The sequence below is a fragment of the Atractosteus spatula genome, chromosome 10 (genome assembly GCF_055471065.1).
Source record: "Atractosteus spatula isolate fAtrSpa1 chromosome 10, fAtrSpa1.hap1, whole genome shotgun sequence".
Taxonomy (NCBI): domain Eukaryota; kingdom Metazoa; phylum Chordata; class Actinopteri; order Semionotiformes; family Lepisosteidae; genus Atractosteus; species Atractosteus spatula.
In genome coordinates, this window is record NC_142715.1 from 159416 (window position 1) to 186631 (window position 27216).

The 27216-nt window shown below is 41.3% G+C and overlaps 5 non-coding genes across 5 annotated transcripts; 3 read left to right on the plus strand and 2 right to left on the minus strand.

Moving 5' to 3' along the window:
* Positions 1-359: 359 nt before the first annotated feature.
* On the plus strand, positions 360-433 carry trnah-aug (transfer RNA histidin (anticodon AUG)). The gene has a single exon. It is a non-coding gene; the product is annotated as a tRNA-His (tRNA).
* A 9096-nt stretch (positions 434-9529) lies between these two features.
* Positions 9530-9601, plus strand: trnap-agg (transfer RNA proline (anticodon AGG)). Its single transcript has one exon. It is a non-coding gene; the product is annotated as a tRNA-Pro (tRNA).
* A 758-nt stretch (positions 9602-10359) lies between these two features.
* Positions 10360-10432, minus strand: trnaa-cgc (transfer RNA alanine (anticodon CGC)). Its single transcript has one exon. It is a non-coding gene; the product is annotated as a tRNA-Ala (tRNA).
* Positions 10433-13440: 3008 nt separating this feature from the next.
* trnal-caa (transfer RNA leucine (anticodon CAA)) lies at positions 13441-13553 on the minus strand. Its single transcript has 2 exons — positions 13516-13553; positions 13441-13486 (listed from the first exon to the last, which is right to left on the minus strand). It is a non-coding gene; the product is annotated as a tRNA-Leu (tRNA).
* A 12993-nt stretch (positions 13554-26546) lies between these two features.
* trnak-uuu (transfer RNA lysine (anticodon UUU)) lies at positions 26547-26619 on the plus strand. The gene has a single exon. It is a non-coding gene; the product is annotated as a tRNA-Lys (tRNA).
* Positions 26620-27216: the final 597 nt, after the last annotated feature.

Here is a 27216-nt window from a genome sequence, read left to right on the forward strand (position 1 = left end):
AGATGTCTCAGAGCGGTGTGTCCAAGTAGCTGTTAAAGGTGATGGTTATCTTGTCACCATAGCTTCGTTGGTTAAAGCACCTTTCTATTAAACAAAAGAACCTATGTTCAAATCCCAGCCGTGTATTTCTTCCTATCTTGTAGTATAGATCTTACCATTTTGGGCACTCACAAAGGGCTTGATTTCGTTAAATGCATGTGTTCATTTCCTTTCTGGAAAACTTGTTTTTTGATGAAATTCACACAGCTTGCGAAACATGAAATTCAGTTCTTGGTTATCAGTGCAGAAGAAATATTACCGGCTGGCAAAAAGAACGGTAAGAGATTTTTTTTTGATTCGAGAAAAGACTCCACCAGTCAGTCTCTGTGGTGCAATCGGTTAGCGCGTTCGGCTATGAACCGTAAGGTTGGTGGTTCAAGTCCACCCAGGGACGTGTTTTTTTTTTGCGATGTAAACATTGTTTTTGCATAGGTCGATTGGATTTCTCAGCTAAACCATAGCCATTTTAATATTTGTAGGAGATGCGACTGTTCAACACGTGTCAAAAATGTCCAATAATGCCCAACATCGCAACTCCCCAGAAAACCATATTCACCCAAGGAAAATGATCGTCTAATCGTCATTTATACTCCCCTCACATCCTCTGCTGAAATATTTTAAAAATACAACGCAGATTTGTTTGAGAGCTTGACAAGCATTGTTTTGTTAGCACTGTGCATCTGGATTTTGATATTTTGACATATTTACCCTAATTTTAAACTGTAAATACTGTACAATCTGTTGTAATTGTGTTGTAATATTAAAATATGTTAGCTGAGGATGCAAAGGGGTGAAAGGGAAAGGTCAGAGGGTATAGTAACAACAAGGTTAGGATTGGTGGAGGTGGTAGGGGTGTTGATGGTTTTTCTCTGTAGAGGATGATTGAGTTTTTTATCCTTCTCTGAAGTGAGAAACTGGAAGAGTTGGGAGTTGAGAGATCTGATGAGGTTAGTTATAGAAGGAAGTTGATGTGGAGCTGTTAGCCGTAAGAATTCCTTAATGTCTTTGATGTTGTCATCAAAGATAAACTGCAGTCAGCAAAGATAAAAAGAAAATGATCTTTGCATACTGCCTTGTCTTTCTCACACCTGAAGAAGGCTCCACGGCCAACACGTTGTGTTTCCTTTCTTCTCTTTTCAGCATGGAATAACCCTTTACTTGTTCCTTTGCAGCCTACGCATGCTGACGCAGCTACTCACCTGATATTTAAATTTCCTATAATCACAAATATGAATGTCTACTGTGGGTATTTTTTCCATGATTATTTATTCTGTCATTGAAGCATATTTTATGTCATACCGAAGTGTCATAATCACTGAATTTTTTTTTTCATTTAGAAAGTAAGAAAATGATAAATCACTATGAATTGCATTAAGCCTGTTCTGATCTAGATTGTCTATATACTTTAACATGCCATGTTCACAATGTCACAACTCAGAAATGCAACAGTGAAGTGTTGTAATTACCAATGTACATAGTGTCGGAACATTGAGATGTTTTGATAATGAGGAAGGAGGGACATGCCATGTTCACAGGGTCATATTTAAAAAAATGGCACAGTAAAATTTCCTAAAGTTCAGGATTTTGATAGTCTGTTCCATTGTCTCTCACACCTCAGTGTCAGAATTTTTAGATGTTTTTATAACCAGGGGGTAGGTTTATAGCAAGAAGCAGAAAGTGCCATCACCCGTTGCTCATCCTCGGTTAACCATATATTCTCATATGCCATGTTCTAGACGTCCCATTTATATTAAAAAGTTCTTGTAAAATGCAAGATTTTAAGACTTTTTATGGTCAGAAGGCAAGGTCGTGGTAAATATGCAGAAAGTGCCTGTGAACTTCTGTTTTGTCTTATTTACTTATTGTGTTTGTGTTGCTGTGAGTTTTGAAAATTGGTTTACAATTTTCTGAAATGTGTTTCACACAAAAATGTTATTTGGATAGTCACTACTTACATATTCCCATTTACTGAGGATAAATACAGTAATCCATCCCGATTAGTACTTTTAAAAATTACTGTAAAGAGCCATCTACAGGCGAAAGGCGGCATAACATCACAGCAGCAGCATTTAAGGCAGAAGAAGAAGCTGGCGAATAAGAAGCCAGCTTCAGCCTCGTTAATGCAATACCATTGGGTGAAGTGGAAAAATATTTCTTGCTCTGAATCCTAACATTTTTATAGGAGGTGTTCTAGTACTTCTTGCCTCAGATAAAATTGCCAATACACTTATTTCTACTCCATCAATAGCAGCAGCGTTATCGGTACTGAGTCCTAAATGTACGTCCTGTCATCATATAAAATGTCAAAAGTTTCAACTGCATTCAACTGATCAAAGTTCTCTTCGATGACAGTTATAATTTTATCTAAAATACATCCGAAACAAATTTGCACTGTTTTTTTTATCCAGAAGAGCATCATCATGAGACTCAAAACATACCTGTTTTTTCTTCTTTCCAGGAGGAAGGATTGTTCAGATGCAAACATTGGTCCAAAATCAATGTACTCTCCTATCGCTGTTGCTTCTTTAAATCCTTCATTTGAACGTCGATATTGAGGGATGATATCGTACAAATTGTGGTTTTCTTTTAAAGCAAATTATATTAAAGTATGAGCCTCTGTTATACTGTAGTTGTCTTGGAAGTTTCGAAAGGTATAATATACCCCCTTGTGCCCTCAGCTAAAATATGATAAAATACAACAAAATTTATTTACATAGAACAGCACTTATGGTTACATGTATATTAAAATTAAGATAAATATACAAAAGTATTAAAATACAAATGTACAGTCCTAACATAATCATGCTGTCCAACTGTCTTTTTTGCTTGTCAAGTTCTCCAACAAATCTGTGTCGTAATTTTAAATATTCTAACTAAGGATGCATCAAGAGCATAAATGAATTCTTCTGCCAGCCGTTCAGTCCTTGGCTGAATATGATGTCCTTGAATGTTGGTCATTATTGGCCATTCCCAGTGATATTGACTTACATACTTAATTGTTTAACAAAAACATTCACATGTCTTGCAAATATCAAGTGGGTTAAGGTTTTGCTAAGAAATCCGAATAAGTAGAGATGAGGTTTACATTGCAATAATGAGAAGTGCATTTCTGGGTGGGCTCAAACCACTAACCTTTCAATTAACAGAGACTCACATGTGTCCCTTTTCTCCATTTGCAAGCTTAAAAAAAGAAAATAATGCTTTTTTCTTACCAGCCTGCGATATACAAGGCAAGATTTGTATTTCATCTTTCACAAGCTGTATGAATTTCATGAAAAGCAAGTTGTTCCAGAAAGAAAATGAAAACTTGCGTTAAACAAAATCAAGCTGTACGTAATCATCCATAGTGATTCATTTTGTAAGACAAGCACTGCTGGGATTTGAACTCAGCATCTCCTGTTTTAAGAGGAAAGCATGTTAACCAAATCAGCCAAAGTGCCATCAATGGATCAACACCATGTCTGAGTCAGTGATTGCAGCTGACAGTCACTGGAGGACAGTTCATCGTTCAACAAGTCAGCCTGCATAATGAGGGGGAAGAGACTGACTTCTGTGATGCAGTATCGACAAATACTAACCTTCTGTCCAACTGTTCTCTGCTGCATTCTGGATTAGCAGGTAAATATTGGTTTCCATGAATGTGTAGGGGTTTTGTGTATTTACTGGGACAATTATTAATTGTAGCAGTAAGTCACAAAATGATTCTTTGATGGCTATTAGAAAACCGACCTTGTGAGTTAACTCATTAACGCACACACACAGATACTAATACACTTATTAATACATAAAATGTGCATATAAACATAACAGATCTTAAGAGTGTGGGTTAGCAGAATACAAAAGGTATATATTAAATCATGAAGAGTTCCAAACCAAGAGGGACATACATTCAGTATACCATTCATTTAGACTGTTTCGTAAATGAACTGGGATTACAACTTCTACACTAGATACTCAAAAGCAAGTACATCACTCATAGGTATTAGATTGATATCAATTGTGGTTGAGGTAACAATTGAATTCTCGAACTGTAATGCAGAATGTTGAATACTCATCCGATCTGTGTGGATTCAGATCTCCCGCGGACACAAAGAAGTAGTGGCAGGCTGTTGCTGTGTGCAATCGGCACTCTCTGGCTCGGTGCCAGGCAGTGGCCGGTGCGGCTGGCGAGAAGGAGAGGAGGGAGAGATTCCTGCTGCGATGCGCTGCTGATGCTCTTTGAAGACCGGCTAGTTAGTGTTGGCTGAAACTAGCAGAGCTTGTGCATATGGAAAGTGACTGCGGGTCCAAGCCAGTCACACTCTTTAGATGGGAAGAAGACCAGTTCGTTCCCGATGTAGCGCTAGCCCTGAATCCTGAGATTCAGCTGTCGACAGTTCCGACCGTAGTTCACTCGTTGATCAGGCGAGCTTTGGCGGTGGAGTACCGGTGGTTCACGAGGCTGTCAGCTGGGCTAACCTTGGGCAGATCTTTTTGTTAGGGGCACCTTCTGGGCATTGTGCTGCCTGTTTTATCTGGAGGAACTACGGTAGTTCAGTGGCTTAAAGTTCCGCGGGCATTCGAGACCCACGTGGGGTTACCCTGCCCTACCAGTTCCTGATTGGCTGATTGAGGTGGAGGATGAGTAACAGTGACCTCTGACCTTAGGGTTGTAAACCTTGGGATGAGCCTCTCCCATGGAATCTCCCAGACAGTAAGGCGCCAGAGATGACCATTTATTAGGGTGGCTGGTGAATCTCAGCCTTGGGAGCTGTTCCTTATCAGGAAACTCTATCAGCTAGCAAAACACCTTAAATGTGAACCAGATGGAATGGCCTCTCTGTATCCAGCTGCACTGAGATGAGGGAGAGAGGGACTGGCAAGGGAGCAGCAAACTTAATTCCTGTATTTTAAATACGCCTTGCCGCTACATAAGTGTCCTTAGAAGAAAAATATCTTCTATGATAGTGGTACAGTCCATCAAACCCCTCCTATAGCCTTTCAAAGAGAAAAAAAAAAAACTGACAACAAAGTATGTCTATGTGTGGTAATCAACCAGGTCTTACAAACATTCTTAAACCCTTCCACCTCCTTTCACTGCAAATGATTTGTACATGTTAGAAGGTTAATTTTGGCTTCTGATATTATGGTGGATTAAGAGTCCTGAAATCTTTGTAGAAGTACAAAGATGAAAGAAAGGGCAGTGTAATCATGGCCAAGAAAAGGCAAATGTTGGACTATCTGCTTGGATTGAATGGAGCAAAACGCAGGCAACTCCTTGAGCAGAACCTGCTTCACCCTTCAGACTGGGGTTTCTGAAGATCTGTACATTTGAACTTTCAAAGTGACTAAAGTAAAGGAGTTTTCCCTTTTTACCACATAATTCCCACAGATCAACACTAACAGAGAGCCTAATTCCAGCCAGGATTCAATCACTGTCTCTCAGGCATCCCAGCAGTGGATTTCATGACTTCAGAAAGCCATCTTCACTAGTGGAGAACTCAATGCTCTGAGGTTTACTGGCAGAGTCTCACACTGGGTAATGTTAGATGTTGATAAATAATGTCCTATGGAATTCTACTGTTGATAAACTCTACTATGGAACTGCGATGTGTCTTGAAAAAAATCTTCTATGATAGTGGTACAGTCCAGCACAGCCTTTAAAAGAGAAAAAAAACAAGGTAAGTCTGTGGTGTAATCAACTAGGTCTTGCAAACATACTTAACCTCTTCCAGCTACCAACATTACAAATGCTGTTTACACATTAGATGGTTATTTTTGGCTTCTGATATTATGGTGGATAAAGAGCCCTGGAATCTTTGTAGAAGGACAAAAGATGGAAAGAAAGGGCAGTGTAACCATGGCCAAGAGAAGGGAAATGTTGGAGAGATCTTTTTTCATTCACTTTTTATCATTGTTTTTCCAGCCCAACAAAGATCAACATATATGAGCAGGCGTCCTGTGCCAAATCCAATCTGCCTTCCTTCCAAGCATAAAGGAATGTGAGTGAATTAAATATTGACATATGAAAATACACAAAAATATGCAATCACACTGTAGTGTGCTCTCTGAAGGCACCAGTTCTGTAGGGTTTGGGCATTTACTGGGACAATTATTAATTGTAGCAGTAAATCACAAAATTGATTCTTTTGATGGCTTTAGAATCCAACCATGCGACATAACTCGAACAACGCACACACACAGGTACTAATACACGAGGATACATTTATTAATACATAGAATATGCATATAAACCTAACAGATCTTATCGAGAGGGTTATCAGAATACAAAAGGTATATATTCAGTCAGATACAAAGTGTTACACATATCAAAAGGACATACGTTCAATATATCATTCATTTAGACCGTTTCGTAAATGAACTTGGTTATAACTTCTATATTAGATTCTCAAAACAAGTACATAACTCTTAGGAATTAAAGTGATATCAACTGGTTGGGATAACAATTGAATTCTCTAGCTGTAATGCAGTGAAGTTGAATACTCATCCAATCTCTGGGGATTCAGATCTCCTGCAGACTCAAAGAAACAGTTGCAGGCTGTTGCTGTCCAATCCGCGCTCTCTGGCTCGGTGCCAGGCTGTGCTGTGCGGCTTGTGACGGTGTGGTGCTGATGCTCACTGACCGGCTGGTTAGTGTTGGCTTTAACTAGCAAAGTTTGCGCACAGGAGAAAAGATGACTGTGGGTCCCAGCAAGTCAGGAAAAAGACCGGTTCGTTCCTGATGAAGCGCTAGTTCTGAATAGTGATTCAGCTGTCCACAGTTCCGACCTGTTCACGAGGCCTGCTGCTGGTGCTAACCTCGGGTGGATCCTCTGGTTACTCTCTGGCAACCTCCGCTCTAGACTCTTAGAACAAAGGAAAGTTCTGGCACTCGGACACACTGGCCGTTCCGTGGTTGTCCGGGCTGAGTCTCAAGATGGTCAGGAGGTGCGCTGTGAGAATGTCCTGCCCTTGGGAGCCTTCTGCTCCTGGGCCGTCCTGCCCTGGAATTCTCCTTTGAATTCCCTTTAGAAAAGTCCACAGAATTCTCCTGAATCTTACTACAGGCTCTCTGTGTTGCCTGTTTTTACCTGGAGGAACTCCAGCTCGTTGATTGGCTGAACGTTCCATGGGCATCAGAGTCCCACGTGGGTTACTTGGCCCTACCAGTCCCTGATTGGTTGATCAAGGTGAGATATGAGTCATTTACTCCTGACACCTAGGAATGCAGTCCATCTGGCACTCCCTAGACAGATAGGCGCCAATGGATGACCATTGATCATGATAGCCAGGCTTAGCTAAGTGCATCCCCCTTTGGGAGCTGTCCCTTATCAAAGGAAACCTTAAATCAGCCTGCATGAATAGTTTCTCTGTGGCTGCACCACAGAGATGAACAGAGATGGGGCCTCATTTGGGAAGGCTCAGAACACTTAATTCTTTCTTATTAATAAGCCTCGCCGCTACAACACATATGCAGTTTGAGCAAACATAAGACAATAACCAAGTACCACAAACTACCAGGCATCTAGTATCATTAGCAGTTCAGGTGGGGAGCTGCGTCACCATGTGTAGGCTGCAAAGGAACAAGTAATAGGTCTATTCCATGCTTAAAAGAAAAGAAAGAAAACACAACATTTCAGCCGTGGAGCCCTCACACCTGAAGAAGGCTCCACGGCTGAAACGTTGTGTTTTCTTTCTTCTCTTTTCATCTAGTGTCATTAGCCTTTTAACAGTTCCTGTCAAAATAAAATAGAAATGGAAAACATTCTAGAGAGAGTTTGAAATACCAAGGTACAATTTAAAACATATCTCTTCCACTACAACCACAATATTTTGGAGAGATCGTTGAACCTCACTGTTCTGACATGTCCGTTAGCCTACGTCCTGCTTCAGCAATGAATGTGGCGGGGCATATTCTGAGGGAGATGAGGTCAATCAGGTGGCAGGAAAACCACGCTATGCTTTTTGCTTTTTTTGAGATCCTGAAAAGGACAGAGGGGCCATGTATATGTGTGCAGCTGGATATGTAATTGCAGGTGGTGTAGCAAATTCTGCTGAAGCCCCACTGCCTGGTGTGGACGGTAGCTGTGCATGTTGCAGCAGAATTGTGCATGTGAGATCAAGGGGGCATGTCATGTGTTTCAGCACTTCACTCCCTTCAGTAGCACATGATTCCCTGAGTTCTTTGGATGACCTGTGGACCGATCTTTCACGATGAAGAATTCCTTAAGAAGAATAGATCTCAGCCCACCATCCCAATGCCTCCGTCTCAAAACACCAACCTCCCACTGCACTTAGTCTGCAAGGCAGTCCTTTCAAGTGTGATGACGACGCTGGGACCTTCGTTGCCTATTGTACGAGCTGAACTTTTGTGCTCATCAATTCAACGCTCTTTCCATCAACTCATCTTGTCTTTTGACGCTTCGTGTTTTGCGCTCCTTTGACTATCGGCATATCGGGTGACTGCAAACACTGAAGTTCTTGCTTACGGAGTGTGGAACATTGTTTTCAAGTGATCGCTGTTCTGTCATGCTGACGCCGAGTGAATCTTTCTTTGGCAACATGGGCAGGCCGACAGCAGCGCGAGCGAAAGTAATGGCAAATTTCTTGACTTATTTCTGAATGTGAATGTTCTTTAGGAAAGGGATGCGGCGTTGCTTCTCGCCCGTGTAAAGGTCACGCATTCCAGACGTGGTTATGAGTGAACAGTTGGCACAAGAGTCTGAAAAGAGCAAGAGAGGAAGCAACCCTGCCCCATGTGAGGAACAAACTCACGACCTTCAGATTATGAGATTGACACACTACCTACTACGCCAATGAGGCCGGCTGCAGTGCATGTGTCGGAAAGTTTGCCTCACGTGAATTTCAGTCACCTATACACTAATCTTGCGACGCCCTCTGCTGGATGTTGCATTTGCCTTTTGATCTCACCGATACTTTTTTGGTCTGTTTCTGTTGCGAGTCCGTCTTTCAGATCTCACCTAGCACAAGTCTCTCTGGCTGAAGTGGCCTCTCTGCTTCAGCATCGTGCCCTCACTCAGCCATTAAAAATGTCACTCGGACTTCTGACATGCTGACATGAAATGTCAAGAGAGAGTGGCGGAGACGCTTAAGCCAGAGAGAAGATGAAAAGGGGGCGTGGCTGCGAAATGCTTGACAGCTGCACGATGCTCTCCATGAAAGGCATGACCACAGGCTAAAAGACACCTTTCAGCACATCAAGCTCTAAGCACACACCTAGAGAACGCAGGAATTGATGCTGCTACTTCCCACATGCAAGGCAAGCGCTGTACCATACAAGCCAAACCCGCTTGCTGGGGCTTATGCCTCGGCGTCACCTAGTGCCACTTGTTCCCCTCTTACCAGGCAAAGTTCACTGCCCTTCGTCTGCAAGGCAGCCGTGTAATTGCGGCTTTCTTGACTTATTGATGAAGGTCTGACTGGACGAGCGAATGACGCCTCTCCCCCATCCTCAAGCTCACTGACAGATTGAAATAGCCAATGTTGCCGTGGCTCGTTGGTCTAGTGGTATGATTCTCGCTTAGGGTGCGAGAGGTCCCGGGTTCAACTCCCGGACGAGCCCTCGTGTGCTCTTTTCCTCCTCTTCCACAAGACTGGGAACTGATATCCACATCACTTCGCAGCGTCTGCTTATGGCAAACGATGGAATGTGACTAATGACTGAACGAGCCTGGCGAATTCTCATCACGTGGCACAATGAGAGCGTGCAGTCAGCTCTCCAAGGCGGCAACCTCATTGCTCGTTCAAAAGAACACGTACTGAAAACTCATCACCACTATGTCGTAGATGAGCACCGCGATCGCTTGTTGTCATGCGTCCTTACTTGGGAAATGCAAAAGCAAAAACTGCCCTCTCTCAGCCACCGAAACGTGTGCGGCTCGCCTTGCGCTCTCTGCGCCTCGCATATTTGTGGAGCTGTCTGCTCTTCTTTCTGTTGAAGTACTCAAGTTACGGGGCGTCCTGCAGCCTATGATGTTCTCACTGAGAGCTTTCAAGATTTGAAGGAAAACTACGAGCTTGATGGCTCAAGTCGAACAAATGTGATTGTTAAGCAATCGATGATCAAAAGCACGTCTTCTAACAATTTGTGAGAGTATTATCAGCACTGTTTTCACTCGGATATACTTCTCACTTGCTAAGCTGACAAACTGGACGAGAAAATGCTGGAGACGCACTCAGTGCAGACTGAGGTTGGGAAGGAGGTGTGGCCCTTCAACGCTTGACAACTGAAGGACATTCTCTCCACAACGGAGGAGCACCTATCAGAAGTCGCAGAGGCTAAATTAGAGCACCGGGCTCCCAGAGCTCCAAACTCAGACCTGGAGGATGCGGGAATCGATCCCGCTATCTCTCGCATGCGAAGCGAGCGCTCTACCATTTGAGCTAATCCCCCGCGCTTCATGCTTCTCGGCATCATGTCTTAACGCCTCTGCCCCTCTTGCCAGGCACCGCCCACTGCCCTTGGTCTGCAAGGCAGTCCTTTCAAGTGCGATGACGACGCTGGGACCTTCGTTGCCTATTGTACGAGCTGAACTTTTGTGCTCATCAATTCAACCCTCTTTCCATCAACTCATCTTGTCTTTTGACGCTTCGTGTTTTGCGCTCCTTTGACTATCGGCATATCGGGTGACTGCAAACACTGAAGTTCTTGCTTACGGAGTGTGGAACATTGTTTTCAAGTGATTGCTGTTCTGTCATGTTGACGCCGAGTGAATCAGTGTTCTGATGTGTGACAGTGACAGTGAAGCTCTGCTCTGTGTGCTTTAGGAGAGCTGATGTCCTCTGTGAAAGAAGAGGCCCCAGAGTACTATGACGATGCTGTAACTATACCTCAGAGTCCAGATGCCTTGTCAGGTGGGTTATTTCAGTCCAGTCCCAAAGAGAAACCTTGTACCAATCCCAGAAACTCTGAGTCTCTCTCCTCTATGTACTGCAGACCACATCACACTGAGTCTGTTTATTCTGCTGCCAGTGTCCAGCTCCTCTTCAAATATTTCACAAGGATACAAAGCATTGCCTTCTCTGTTCTGATACAGGCTGCACTGTTGTCAGTCACCATCTCAATTTAAAAAAATGGAATGGGTTTGAAATGTATTATATAATCAGGTTGCCTGATCCCCTGTATTTTAAATCTGATGTGTAACAGTAAAACTGTCTCTGTGTGCTTCAGGAGAGCTGATGACTTCTGTGAAAGAAGAGGCTCCAGAGTACTATGATGATGCTGTAACTGTGCCCCAGAGCCCAGACACAGTGTCAGGTGAGTTATCATAAATAAGACTTGGTAGTACACTCTGTACCAGCCTGCATTAGCCTTTGTCATTAGAAATAAACACTACCTGGAAGAGAAATAGTCTCTGACAAGCCAGTATGTGTCAGAATGACAGCGAGATTACTGACCTGCTCTTCTGTTCACAGGGAGACTCCTCTCTGATGCGGCACCTTCTGGATACAGTGTGGATGACAGTGAGGGAGACCCCACTTTAGGTAAAGGGGACTACAGCCAGGGATCTCGGTGTGAGTGAGGTAGTTCAGGGATGAAGAAGATGATCCCCAGTAATCAATCGCTGTGCCAATCTCATCCAAGACAAGAGGGCACCAGGTCTAAGTGGTGGCTCAAATTGTGCTGTGTCCTGCATGGATCAATAGTAGCTAATACAGAGTCCTGATTGCATACCTCAGATATCAGATCTAAGTGGGGAATTGATTCTGTTTTTTTATGTTCTGCTAGAGTATCTATTGGCTTGCCTTTATCAGCTGTGTTGGAAAGATAATCTGTGCTTCGTCTCAGGAAAAAATCATCAGTACTGTCATTTTATTCTGTGCGTATGGCCGTTATTTAAAGTATATAAAAATCACGAGTTCATAGATTTCTCCAAATATCAACGACACCTTGTAAACCTGTGATAAGAATTCCTTCAATCCAATAGTTTCACTCCAGGGAAAAGGCAGGGAAACATAGAGAATTCTTATTTAAAGACAACATCCGTATTGGATTGCATGTAAGCAGGCATCACTCAGAATTCCTAATATGATTCTGAATTCAGTTTTGCAGTTCTTTAGTGTTTTACTACTTTCAGAGAGTCCTTTATTGACCTTGCTGAAGCAGAGAAGCGACATAATCACAAATGTGACCAGTTTTTTTGCTGTTTCTGGTTAATAATGATTATTATTTTGTATTTTGATTAGTATTTTTCGTAGCATTCTTCTTCAGCTTTTAAGTTATTTGGTGAGCAAGAACCACTGAGAACGAATCTGAATGTGTGAGCCCATTTCAAAAAATAAAAAAAATAAGTTATATAAATCAAACCTTTTCTTCTGTAGTAATTTCATTTGATATTAAAATTAGTCCTGATTTACAATTTTTGGACATGGTTCATCTTAAATAATTTTGTAATAAGTTTCAGTTTAGGAAAATCATGCCCCAAAGCTACCAAAACTGGTAATGTTCACATAATGTGTAATGCAATAGCAGCAGTTGGGGTGGGAAACAAAAGGCATCTTTTGGTATGAATCCTAAAACTTCATAGATGGCGTTCTAGGATTTCTTGCTTCAGATAAAGCTGTCAATACAACATAGATTTCTACTCAGTCAATATCAGCAGTGTTATCACTACCAAACGCTAAATATAGATCCTGGCAATACTTCATGAGTTGTTCATTAGAAAATTGTTTATGTTTTTTTTTAACATATTTTCAATACCAGACAAAAAGTCGAAAGTTTCAATTTCATGCAACTGATGAAATCTCTCTTCGATGGAAGTTATAAGTACAGTACATCCAAAATACTGCGGAATCAATCAAATTTACATGTTTCTTGTGGATCCAGAAGATCATTTTGAGACTCAAAACATGCCTGTCTTTTCTTTTTTCGAGGACGAAGGAGTAGGAGCAGGAGTAGCAGTAATGGCAAGAACATGTTTAGAGTTCAGCACTTCTCATTTCTAATGCGGAGCCATCGACTCGGAAAGCACCAGCCCCGATAAAATAAATTGCAGAATTGCTGCCTACACGCTTTGAATTGCTGGCATTCTCTGAAAGCGTTCCTTTTTGAGGGTTCATGAAATTCCTCACATTTGAGCCAACACTAAAATATTTCATTTGGGGTCGCCTAATTCATAGTGCAAACCGAATCTACAGGGGAATGGTGTGGCACATGAAGCCGTTTGTTATTCTGTTGTGAGGTGTGAGGGGCGGAATGCAAATCGAGTTGGTGAATAGAAAATGAAACAGGAGTCACTTCTTGAGCTACAAATTCCAAAAAGTATGAAAACCTGTGCATTTTAACAGTGCAGAATACTCACAAATTGCACTGAGTTGCTTGCTTTCTTCTGCTGCTTTTATATTTCAGTCATTCACTGTCAGCTAGCACTGGAACAATTCAAGAGAGGTAAAAACAGAAGCAGTCAGGAGTGGGGTTTGAACCCACGCCTCCATTTGGAGACCAGAACACCCAAGCCAGCTGAAAAAACACACATCCTTGAGTCTGGCGCCTTAGACCACTCGGCCACCCTGACAAGCAAAAGCAAGGTGTGTGCTGAATGCACCAGTAGTTGACTAAACTGAGATTCTTCCCTGAAATTATTTGCTTGCGAAGAGCCAAGTTGCCTTGAATGGATCTTGGAATTCAAATATACGGATGGATTGTTATTTGGTTGTGAGTTTTGAGGGGCGTATTATAAATTGAGTTGGTGAAAATGCGCTTTTTGTTAGTCTGTCGGGAGGCTGCACAAGGTGTTTAGAGGGAGAACGTCTAAAAGACAGGCTCTCTATGTTTAACATCAAGGCAGATTTATTTTTTCTCAATGGAAATGCTCATCAGCGCTTTCAGCTTTACGTAGGGAATAACATCTGCTGAGATCACTTTTGAGCCAGTGCACATGGTAATGTGCCACCAAGTACATTTAATATTGGCTGTGGTAGCGAGCTGCTTTTGTTTGTGAGGCTTTTACTTCTTCAAGCTGAATTATCGGCAGGAGTAGTTTATTAAATCTTTGCTCATAGCGCTCCATCAGAAATACCTTGTCCATGTTCAAAAGAGATCAGAGGATTTACTTCATACTTTCACATAGCATACCTTACACGAAAGATTTAAATGGGGAATTGATTGTGCTTCTTGATGTTGTTCCTGTGGTTGCCTTGGTTACAATGGTGAACATTCTTCCACGTTCTGCTAGAGTATCCACTGGGTGGGCTTTATCAATTGGCTCGGATAGGTCATCAGTGCTCCGTCTCCAGAAAAATAATCAGCACTGTCTTTTTTCTGTGTGCATGACCGTCTTTTAAAACATATAAAATCACGAGTTCATTGATTTCTCCAAATAACAACAATACATTTTAACCCAGCGGTTAGCATTCCTCCAATCCAATAGTTTTACTCCAAGTAAAAAGCAGCGCAATATATAGAGAGATGATATTCAAAGATTTCAATGTTCTTATTGGATTGCCTGTATGCAGATATCGCTCAGAATTGCTAATATGATTTTAATTCAGTTTTTCTCTACTACTTTCAGAGTTTTTTATTGACCTTGCTGAAGCAGAGAAGTGACATAATCACAAATGCGACCAGTTGTGCAGCTGTTTCTGGTTAATAATGATTAATGCGAAAAAAAAACAGCTCCTTGCATTCAGAGCAAGAGCAACCAACATGCTCACTTGTTGAGTTGGGTATTTTCCAAGCTACTGTTCCTTAGCTGTAAAGTTATGTGGTGAGCAAGGACCTCTGAATCCATCAAGAAGACAGGAAAACTAATATCGCACTGCCGTCTTGTGTACAAAATATTTGTTCAGCTCTAACGTCTGTGTGCGTTGACAAGGCATCTCAAAAGGATGTATTAAATAAGAAAATGATCCTTTATGATACCATTCCTGTGGTTGGAGCGTTGTTTCGCCCTTTTACATTCTACAATTTTTACAGACAAGGTTTTATCACTGGAGTTGTACAGAACAAGTGTGCATCAGTCCATGAAAATCATCAGTACTGCTGTTTTTTAACGCTTGCGTTAAAAGACAAAGCAAAGGATATAACCTGTAAATGTCTTCATGTCTTACAGGTTATGAAATACAATTTCTTCCTTTCTTAATAATTTCTTAGTATTGATAGATGCTTTTTTGGAATTTTAACAAAATCACAATTACAGACATTTGGGGTTAAACTGTTATTCACATACTCTAACAAAGAGAAACGTTAGTGTCTTCCAGTTTGTGAGCCCATTTCTCAAAATATAAAAAAAATAAGTTATAAATATTGAATTGTTCTATTTTGTAGGCTTGCATAGTCTTATTCATATTTCAGTTAAACATTTTCTTCTGTAGTAATTTCATTTGATATTATATTAATCCTGATTTACAATTTTTGGACATGGTTCATCTTAAATAATTTTGTAATTAGTTTCAGTTTTGGAAAATCGCACCCAGAAGCTACCAAAACTGGTAATGTTCATGTAATGTGTAATGCAATAGCAGTATTTTGGGTGAGAAAACAAAAGGCATTTCTTGGTATGGATCCCAACACTTCATAAGCGGCGTTCAAGGACTTCTCGCTTCGGATAAAGCTGTCAATACATCATAGATTTTTACTCAATCAATATCAGCAGTGTTATCGCTACCGAACGCTAAATATAGATCCTGGCAATACTTCGTGAGATCTTTGTAAGAAAATCCAAAATACTACAGAAGCAATCAAAGGTATACGTTTCTTTTGGATCGAGAGGAGGATAATTATGAGACTCGAAACATGCCTGTCTTTTCTTTTTTTGAGGACAAATGGATTATTGAGGTGTAAAGATGGGTTCAAAACCAATCATCTGCTATTGCTGCTGTTTCTTTGATAGTTTCTTCAAATCCTTCAACTGATCATCGATATCGAGGAATAATATTACACAAATTGTGGTTTTCTGTTAATTGCCAATTTTATTGTAATTACATCTTTGTTTACAGATGTCTTGCATGTATCACAAGGTATAATAGTCGCTGTGCGTCCTCAGCTAAAATGTTTTAAAAAGTACGACATAAGTACAATATGCTTAACAACATTTATGGTTATATCTATATTAAAATGAAGGTAAATATACCAAGATATTAAAATACAATTTTAAAGTCCTAACCTAACAATGCTTGTGAAGTTTTCCAATAAATCCGAACTGTAATTTTGAATTATTATTGCTGAGAATGCAAAGAGAGTACAAATATCAAATTCAATGAGTGAAAATACAAAAGTAGTTCACTAAACTGAGTTTCTTCCCTGAAATGATTTGCTTGCGAAACACTAAGCAGCTTTGAACGGATCGCGGGAATCAGATATAAGATGGGTTAAGAGTGTGCTTTCCAACTTTTGAGTAACATTTTTCTTTGATAGGGCGGAGTTGTCTTCACAATCTGGGTTAAATCAAAAGGAGTGACGTCAGTACAAAACAGCTTTCCTTCTTGGGGAACAACGGTTGTGTTCCATATTTCTAACTATTTTGGTTTCGAGATCTCAATTTAGTGTGAAACATAAAAGCCAGCCGGCTAAATGGTCTTTCAACTAATCGCCCGTGCAGGGATCAAACCCCAGCTGCTGGTACGAGTAGCGTAAGGCTCTGCAACATGCAGACGAGGAACTAATCTCTGCTTCTTCATTATATACACAGTGAGCTATATTTGCAAGCCTACTGCCCCCTACGGGCTCTGTATTTCATTGCGGTACAAGACCGGTCGTGGAGACTTCTCGGTCTCGGTGAAAGTGATACACTCCGTAAAATTTCAAGACATTCATTTGTTTTTAAAGGAAAATCACCAACAGCGGCCGAGATCTATTGGAGGTTTTTTTTTTCATTCTATACTGCGATTTCTGAAGGGTACCCTGTGAAAATACGAGTTTTGACGAGAAGGGATAGACATATATGGTCAGCAGGCTTGGGGAATTGGACCTTATGGTGAAGGCTGCGGGCTCAGCAGCAGCAGACCCTGATCAGTATCGGTTGACTCCGATATTTACCTTAGTGTCGATATACTAAGATGTTTTGGTAACGAGGAAGGAGGGACAAAGCAATTTGGCAGAATGTGTGCTATTTTGTTGACTATAAATCCCCACATGCTGTGTTCAGAGGGTCATTATTAAAAAAAACGTAACAGTAAAATCTCTTGTACTTCACGATTATGAGTGCCTGTTACATTGTGTCTCACACCTCAGTGTCAGAATTGTGAGACGATTTTGTAATCAGCAGAAATTGCATTCACCTTTTCCCAATGCATTCTCACATGCCATTTTCTCCCATGCCATGTTCAGAGGGTCATATTTTTAAAATGGTACAGTAAAATGTCCTGAAGTTCAGGATTGTGACAGTCTGTTATATTGTGTCTCACACCTTGATGTCAGAAATATGAGACAATTTTAAAATCAGGAGGGAGGGCCCTAGCAATATAACAAACATTGCATTTACCATTTGACAATGTATTCTCTCATGCCATGTTCAGAGGGTCGTATTTAAAAAACGGTACAGTACAATGTCCTGAAGTTCAGGATTTTGATAGTCTTTTCCATTGTCTCTCACTCATCTGTGTCAGAATTTTTAGACATTTTTATAACCAGGAGGTAGGTTCACAGCAATAAGCAGAAAGTGTGATCACCCTCTGCTCATCCTCAGTTAACCATATATTCTCATATGCCATGTTCTAAATATCCCATTTAAAACTGCTATATTAAAATTTCTTGCAAAATCCAAGAGTTTGAGACTTTTTATGACCAGAAGGCAAGGTCGTGGAAAATATGCAGAAAGTGCCAGTGAACTTATGTTTTGCCTTTGTCTTATTTACTCGTTGTATAACATGCCAGATTGTATTATTGTGAGTTGTGTTTCTGAAATGTGTTTCATACAAAAATGCAATTTGGACAGTCTCTACTTACATATTCCCCTTTACTGAGGATATGTACAGTAATACATCCGGATAAGTATTTTTAAAAATGACTGTAGAGAGCCATCTACAGGCGAAAGGCGGCATGACATCACAACAGCAGCATTTAAGATGGAACGAAAAACGCGAAGAAGCTGGCGAATAAGAAGCCAACTTCAGCCTCGTTAATGCAATAGCATTAGGTGAGGTGAGGTGGGAAAAAAAGCAAATTTTATGCTTCAAATTCAATACATTTTATTTATTATGAATGTGCCGGAAATTTTTCAGTACTTTAGAGGGTTCTGCCATTTTAGATGTTATGCTGTTCCTGTCTGATTTATCAAATGTGTCATTTAAATCTCCCGTCATTTCTATATCAGTCTGAAGGCCTTGAAGTAAAGATTGCAATTCATCCAAAAATGCAATTCATCCAAAAAAAGTTTCCCACTGGTGATACATACAAGGAAATGAATGTACATTATCCCCCAAAATCAACAAATTTAAAATCAAATACCTCCCTCATCTGCAGGTGGAGAGAATAATGTCAGAATAAATACAGGTTTAAAAGTCAAGAGCATTGATAGTCCTATTTGAAAATGACACTAAAATGCTCACAATATATTAAAAAGCTCTGTAAAATAATAAAAAATAAAACAAGGTAAAAATAAATAATACACAGTTATAAAGCTCAGGAATTATCAATGGGAAGTTACAATGGGTTGATATGATTTAAAAAATAAAATGTTTGAAAAAAATCCACTTACAATATGCTAAAAATGGCAAGAATACTTAAAACAGGTGTGTAAAATTAAAAAATAAATAAAACAAGTTAAAAATAAATACTAAATGGTTTTAAAATTCAGGAATGTGATTGGTCAGATGCTTACGATGAGTGTTGCTGGTGTTTCGTGTGATTTACCGAAATGAAAAAAATATTCAATTTAAAAAACGGCAAGAGCTCGTATGAAAAAAAAGTTCTTCAGTATCTTTGTTGTAACAGCTGCACCAGAACTAGTGTATTCATATACATCAGAAAAGTAGCTGAACTTGACTGATTTATATTCAGTTATATGCATTGGGGACGAAAAGGAGACTTACAGTGCCTTGCGAAAGTATTCGGCCCCCTTGAACTTTTCAACCTTTTGCCACATTTCAGGCTTCAAACATAAAGATATAAATTTTTTATTTTATGTGAAGAATCACCAACAAGTGGGACACAATTGTGAAGTGGAACGAAATCTATTGGATTTTTGAAACTTTTTTAACTAATAAAAAAATGAAAAGTGGGGCGTGCAAAATTATTCGGCCCCCTTGCGTTAATACTTTGTAGAGCCACCTTTTGCTGCGATTACAGCTGCAAGTTGCTTGGGGTATGTCTCTATCAGTTTTGCACATCGAGAGACTGAAATTCTTGCCCATTCTTCCTTGCAAAACAGCTCGAGCTCAGTGAGGTTGGATGGAGAGCGTTTGTGAACAGCAGTTTTCAGCTCTTTCCACAGATTCTCGATTGGATTCAGGTCTGGACTTTGACTTGGCCATTCAAACACCTGGATACGTTTATTTGTGAACCATTCCTTTGTAGATTTTGCTGTATGTTTGGGATCATTGTCTTGTTGGAAGATAAATCTCCGTCCCAGTCTCAGGTCTTTTGCAGACTCCAACAGGTTTTCATCCAGAATGGTCCTGTATTTGGCTGCATCCATCTTCCCCTCAATTGTAACCATCTTCCCTGTCCCTGCTGAAGAAAAGCAGGCCCAAACCATGATGCTGCCACCACCATGTTTGACAGTGGGGATGGTGTGTTGAGGGTGATGAGCTGTGTTGCTTTTACGCCAAACATATCGTTTTGCATTGTGGCCAAAAAGTTCGATTTTGATTTCATCTGACCAGAGCACCTTCTTCCACATGTTTGGGGTGTCTCCCAGGTGGCTTGTGGCAAACTTTAGACGAGACTTTTTATGTATATCTTTGAGAAATGGCTTTCTTCTTGCCACTCTTCCATAAAGGCCAGATTTGTGCAGTGTAAGACTGATTGTTGTCCTATGGACAGACTCTCCCACCTCAGCTGTAGTTCTCTGCAGTTCATCCAGAGTGATCATGGGCCTCTTGGCTGCATCTCTGATCAGTCTTCTCCTTGTCTGAGCTGAAAGTTTAGAGGGACGGCCAGGTCTTGGTAGATTTGCAGTGGTCTGATACTCCTTCCATTTCAAGATGGTCGCTTGCACAGTGCTCCTTGGGATGTTTGAAGCTTGGGAAATCTTTTTGTATCCAAATCCGGCTTTAAACTTCTCCACAACAGTATTACGGACCTGCCTGGTGTGTTCCTTGGTCTTCATGATGCTCTCTGCGCTTTCAACAGAACCTTGAGACTATCACAGAGCAGGTGCATTTATACAGAGACTTGATTACACACAGGTGGATTCTATTTATCACCATCAGTCATTTAGGACAACATTGGATCATTCAGAGATCCTCGCTGAACTTCTGGAGTGAGTTTGCTGCACTGAAAGTAAAGGGGCCGAATAATTTTGCACGCCCCGCTTTTCATTTTTTTATTAGTTAAAAAAGTTTCAAAAATCCAATAGATTTCGTTCCACTTCACAATTGTGTCCCACTTGTTGGTGATTCTTCACATAAAATAAAAAATTTATATCTTTATGTTTGAAGCCTGAAATGTGGCAAAAGGTTGAAAAGTTCAAGGGGGCCGAATACTTTCGCAAGGCACTGTACATGGATTTTATTAGGTTTTAGGAATCAGAAAATTTATTTGTACGTTTATGCCTACGAGCAGAAATAACTTCCTGCTTTCAGCGCTTTTATTGTTTCTGCTTGTAACCTCGAACAGAGAAACCCGGTACTGACTCACAGAAACGCCCCGGAGTTTCTGTGTTTCTGGGATTTAAGAGGGATGTACTGTATGAAGACAGTAAAGGGAGTTTTTTTTCCCGCTGTAGAGTATGAAGGCGGTGTGACGAGTCTGGAGGGTGGAGACGCGCATTCCGCACGGGGAGCGCAGAACAACGAGTTTCCCCTGCAGCTCACCGAGTCCTGTCCTATATAACCGCTGAGCCTGGGACACACTGAATCTCTAACCAGCGTTGGCGATGTAAAGGGTTAAACCCAGAAGTCGAGAGTGGAGTTTTTGTATAAGTGTAAGATTAAGGGAATAGGGTTTTGGGGAGTTTGGTGCACAGAAGAGGTTTCGGTTTAGGTTTAGTTTGCTTTTGACACATTTGTAACGGCCATGGCGGCCTGTAGATTCGGCATGCGCCGTTACTTTTGCGCACGTTTGGTGAATAAGGGTGGTGAGGGTTCGGCTCACTCGGGTGATATTTCACGGTTGGACTTTTTAAGGAAGGTGTTACAGAAAGGATTAAGGCATTAGATGTCAAATGCTTAATCACTTTTCTGAAGGGAATTGGTTTTGACATTAGTTTCAATCGGCGAAGTTACTGGAAGAATTTTGGATGAAAATAGAGGAGAAAAAAAGATGTGGGCCTAATTAGAATGTTTGAATGGCAGAAGCTGATGGATCTTTCTAATGTGGTGTGAGCCTGGTCAGTACCTGGAGGGGAGACCTCCTGGGAAAAACCAAGGTTGCTGCTGGAAGAGGTGTTAGTGGTGCCAGCAGGGGGCGCTCACCCTGTGGTCTGTGTGGGTCCTAATGCCCCAGTATAGTGACGGGGACACTATACTGTAAACAGGCGCCGTCCTTCGGATGAGACGTAAAACCGAGGTCCTGACTCTCTGGGGTCATTAAAAATCCCAGGGCGTTTCTCGAAAAGAGTAGGGGTGTAACCCCGGCATCCTGACCAAATTTCCCATTGGCCCTTACCAATGATGGCCTCCTAATAATCCCCCTCTATGAATTGGCTACATTACTCTGCTCTCCTCCCCACTGAGAGCTGATGTGTGGTGAGCGTTCTGGCGCACTATTGCTGCTGTCGCATCATCCAGGTGGATGCTGCACATTGGTGGTGGTGGAGGGGAGTCCCTATTACCTGTAAAGTGCTTTGAGTGGAGTGTCCAGAAAAGCGCTATATAAGTGTAAGCAATTATTATTGATTAATAGGACTGTGATTGTTCGCATGTTTAATGAGATGGTGATGAAGGAAGATGTTGTGACATGGTTGTCTAAGTATTGTTTAGTGAAAGGTGAGCTTCAGAAAGTCTTGGATGATGATGGCATCTGGAACTGTTCATGGAGAGTACCTGTTTCATTGCATGAAGACAAAAAATGGTTATGGTGGATTTAAACACATTCCTTCTTTGATTGGATTATGTGAAAATAGAGGCCTTGTGTTCTACCAAGGGCAGCCAAAACCGTGCAGGAGATGTGGGGAGCTGGGTCACTTTGTGGATGCCTGTACAAAGGTGGTGTGTGGTAAGTGCAAGGAAACTGGACATGCATATACTGAATGTACAAGCGTGAGGAAATGTAATCTCTGTGAGTGTGAAGGTCATGTGTTTAAAGACTGTCCAAATTCCTTTGCAAATAGAACAAAACTGGTAAGACCGATGCAAAAACAGGAAGAGTTTGAAGAGGTATTTAGGGCTGGAGCAGTGGTTCTGGATCAGGAACTGGATGTGGTTGACGTTGAAGAAAGTGGTGAAAAAGAGAGCGAGGGTTCAGAATGGAGTGAAGGAGATGAGGCTGAGGTAGAAGAGAATGATAATGTTGCAAAAAGTGAGGTGGAATCTGATTTGATTGGTAGCATCTCTTCCAATAGCCTGCCACCTGTGGAGACTGAAAGTGCTCAAATGAAATGTACAGAACAGTGGGTGCAGTCTAAAAGAGACATTGGATTTAGAAAATGATTTAACTCCGAGCAGAGTGAGGGAAGATCATTTTCCAAGTCCTCAGGTAGGTTCTCCCATGGGTTTAGATGTCTCCAATATATGTGATCTTACTGACCAAGCTTCAGAACCAGAGACTCAAGGATGGCAGGTGGAGAAATATCCTATGGATTGTGGGGGTGGTGGAGGAGGAGACAATTAAAGCAAAAGTGGGGGGGGGAGGCCTGTATAGTAGGTGTCTATACACTTGAATGATTGTAGCCAGATCTTTTAGTCTCCCCTGGTCCTACTTTAAGTATGGCTCTTAATATTGTGTCCATAAATGTGAGAAGCATTCGCTCCAAGTTAAGGGCAAGGACTATATTATCATTTGTGAGGAAGGTAACTGCTGATATTGTGTTGTTACAGGAGTGTGGGTTACCCTTTAAAAACTGCTATAAGGATATGGAAGAACTGTGGACATTGGGCCGATCAACCTGGTGTGGGTCCAAAGAAAATAAATCTGATGGTATAGCTGTTCTAATTAAAAATAAGATGGTAGAGGTACGACAGCACCTTGTAATGAAACCAGGGAGAGCACTGGTGGTATATCTGGGTTTCATGAATGTCTAATTTAAACGCTTAAATATATATTGTCTGAGTTGCTCACATGACAGATATGTCCTAATTCAGGAACTGAGTATATTTATTGGGATGGGATTTTAATTCTCTTTTAGAAAGAGAAGGCAGAATAATGGGCGAGAGACAGGTCCAATTTGATAAATCATCAATATTATTGCAAACATTATGTAAAGATTTTAAACTGAAAGATGGCTTCAAACTTCATAGTCAGGGGAGGGCAGGTTTCACATGCCACAAGTCTAATGGGACCCAAGGCTCACGCATTTTGTTTTGGTACTTGATTTTACTTGCATGACCGCAGGCCTAACCCCTGTTTTTTTTTTTCTCTGACCATTGTCTACTGTCATTTACAATTTCTATTCCAACAGCTGTTACTGTGGAGAAGGGTGTGTGGAAGCTCGATATTTTGCTTCTGGAAGGTGAGGTAGTGACGCACAGGTTCAGGGAAAGATATAAGGAATGGCGGTCTTTGTATGACCTGTTTGGCACAAGAGCACAGTGGCTGACCCTGCGCTCTGACCCCCAGCTTCTCTCCCTGTCTGTGTGTCTCATGGAGTTAGAAAGACTACAAGCTGTGCAAACTTCCAAATCTGTAACATCATTTCAAGGGTGTATGATAGATCATTCACAAGATCAAATGGCTGTTTATTATTGTAAGAACTGTAGTTCACTATTGTTCTTTTGACTCTTGAGCTTGCATTATACAGCCGTTGAGTGCATTTTAAACCTAAGAGATATCCAACTGATTCAACCTGTCTGATGAATGTTAAATGGGTTGTGACTTTTGGCAAAGTTTTTTGCAACATTATTTGTTTCATGAATACCATTCATCTCTATAACAACTTTCCTGTACCCTGAACATATGTTTTAAATTGCTTGATCCCATTTGGTGCAACCTTTGCGTTGTACTTGTAATGTGTTGTTTGCATTAGGAGTGTGTTTAATAAGCAGAAAAGAAGCCCGTTTCTTCTATTGCTTCTGATCTTATACAGTGGTCAGAATCTCTCATCCAAAAGCTGATGAGTAGGAGGGGGGGAAATTAGTGCAGATGCACAATCCATAAAAAAACATTAAAGAGCATAAAGGTTTTCATCACATGGACTTGTTTGACTGTTTAGGATTAATGTTTTGGTGGCAGATCAATTAAAGGACAACAACCAGAAACACTGGTTCTCACACTGAATGCATTCTCCTTCAATAATCTTTTTTACCAACAGGTGAGTGGAGTTGCCATGGGCACCAGAATGGGACCCAGCTATGCCAATATCTTTGTTGGCTGGGTAGAAGAACGTTTCTTAGCTTGCTACACTGGCTATGTCCCTGACCTCTTCAAGCGATATATTGATGACTGCGTCAGTGCCGCCACATGCTCCAACGATCAGCTTAAGTGCTTCCTGCACCATTTCACCAACTTCCACCTGTCCCTCAAATATATGGTTAACATATCTTCCACTACTCTTCCGTTTCTGGACATCAACTTCTCCATCAACTACCCCAGACTCTCCACTTCTGTTTATTACAAACCCACGGTTTCATACAGCTATCTCTTGTATAGCTAATTTCACCCCAAACATACTAAAAATTCTCTCCCTTTTTCACAGTTCCTTCGGCTACAACAAATATGCAGCGACGACATCGACTTCCAGAACCAAACCCTCAAAATGTACTCCTTTTTCAACAACAGAGGATACCCCAGCAGTGTTATTGACAGGGCCCTTGCCCGAGCCAAAAACACCCCTTGGACCATCAACCCAATCAGGAACTCCCACCGTAACAACCGCATTCCTTTGGTGCTTCCCTAACACACTTCCTATCCCCAGGACTGTTAACGACAACTTTTCCATCCTACAGGATGATCCCTCCATTGGGGCCCTCTTTTCTGACTGCCCCATCATCTTATATCGTCAATCACCTAATCTGCGCAACCTTCTTGTTCACAGCTCCCTTGACCGCCCTCAGCAACCCTCCACACCAGGTACTTTCCCCTGCAACAGAGCTCGCTGTATCGCCTGCAAGTACACATCCAACACCACACTCATTCAAGGCCCCTCAGGACAATTCTGGATCACCCAGATGGCATCTTGTACCTCCAGCAACCTTATTTACTGTATCTCTTGCAGTAAATGCCCAGTTTCTCTCTATATTGGAGAAACAGGAAGGGGACTTGGAGACCGCTTCAGAGAACATGTCAGGGCTGTGAAGATTAAAGATCTCTCCAAAAACCATTGTTTCTCATTTAACCTCTGATGGCCATGACCACTCTAATCTCTCCGTCTTTGTTCTCAAAGATGGTTTTCTGAACTCATACATTAGAAAGACTACCGATACCAAACCAAACTTATCCTGCAGCTAGGATCACAACTTCCCCCTTCTCTAAACGACAGACTACTATTCTACTAAATTTTCTCCATTCATTGGAAGTTTCATTTCACACCTCTCAACACCTATTCTGACTTCACACCTCTTGATTGGCCTCTCTTTCTGTCCCCTGCTCCCGCCTCTCACCCTTCCTCCCTCCCAGCTTTTGTTCTCCCACTACATTACCTTTGCCTACTGCCTTCTCTCTCACACCTGAAGAATGCTCCACGGCCGAAACATTGTTTTCTTTTTTTCAGCATGGAATAAACCTATTACTTGTTCCTTAACAACCGGAAACAATATCTTCGGTCTTTCCAGAGCTGTAAGTAGTCATTCCAAGTTTATTAACTTGTCTCTGTGCTTGTATGTACTCTTCAATAGCCACTGATGTTATTTACAACAGCTATTTTAAAAAAGTAAATTTGCATTCTTTGGACTTCTTTCTAAAGAATTGGCACATTTGGTGGCTCTGTGGCTAAGGATCTGCACCTGTGGCTGGAAGGTTGCTGGTTTACATCCCACGGTCGGCAGAGGAATCCTACTCCATGGGGCTCCAGAACAAGGCCCTTAACCCCAACTGTTGTTGATTGAAAGATTTTATTAAATGTGAAAAAAATCTGAATGTGAAAAAAGGTCAAAATGCTATTGAAAAAAATCAGTAATGTGAGGAAAGATGGATTGTGGGAGCCCCTTAACTACCCATGTCATGCTGTATTTCTCACTCATTCTACTGGGAGTGGTGCCGTCGCTTCTGGATAAAGTCTGTCAGTGGTCATCCCAGACGGGTCAGGTATGACTGCTCTTCGGCACAAGAGACACGTGACTTGCGAGGATCCCGACAGTGTAGACTTTCTTTCAGAGCCCGGATAGCTCAGTCGGTAGAGCATCAGACTTTTAATCTGAGGGCCCAGGGTTCAAGTCCCTGTTCGGGCGGTTGTGCCTTTCTTAAGTCTATTGTGAATCTCATTCTAAATAGTCTTTTATCTTTCACTCTTCTAGCTGTACTGTGGTTATTTTAAATGTCCATTACTTGTATTTACTGTAGTGTATTTAGTGTTTCATTTCACAAACCGAAAATGTTCAATAGATCTTGTCACTCTACTCCACGTAATCATCTAAATTAAATCACAGTAGAATACAGAACACGCAGTGAGGAGCTCACACAGTGAGTACTCTTGAATACGACGAGAGGAAAGGCACACTGCACATCTGCAGAACATCACGTCCGAGTTTACAGCGACAGCAGAGGTTAGAAGCGAAGTAGTTTTTTATTACTCGCTCGCTGAACGATCTCTCAAGAAACCTCGGTTGAGATTTAACGGGTGTCTAACAATCACGTTCAAAAAGGTGACGATAAGTTTTTTTTTTTAACTAGGTAGCCTTAATGGCAACACAGTGTGAGTAATCTTAAAGCAGCTGCAGATGGAGTAGCCGTAATGGCAACACAGTGCTTTGAGTTCGGCTTTTCTTATTTCTTCTGCAGAACCAGTGGTATCGGAATATATTGATCCGTATAAGAAGCGCTTTCGG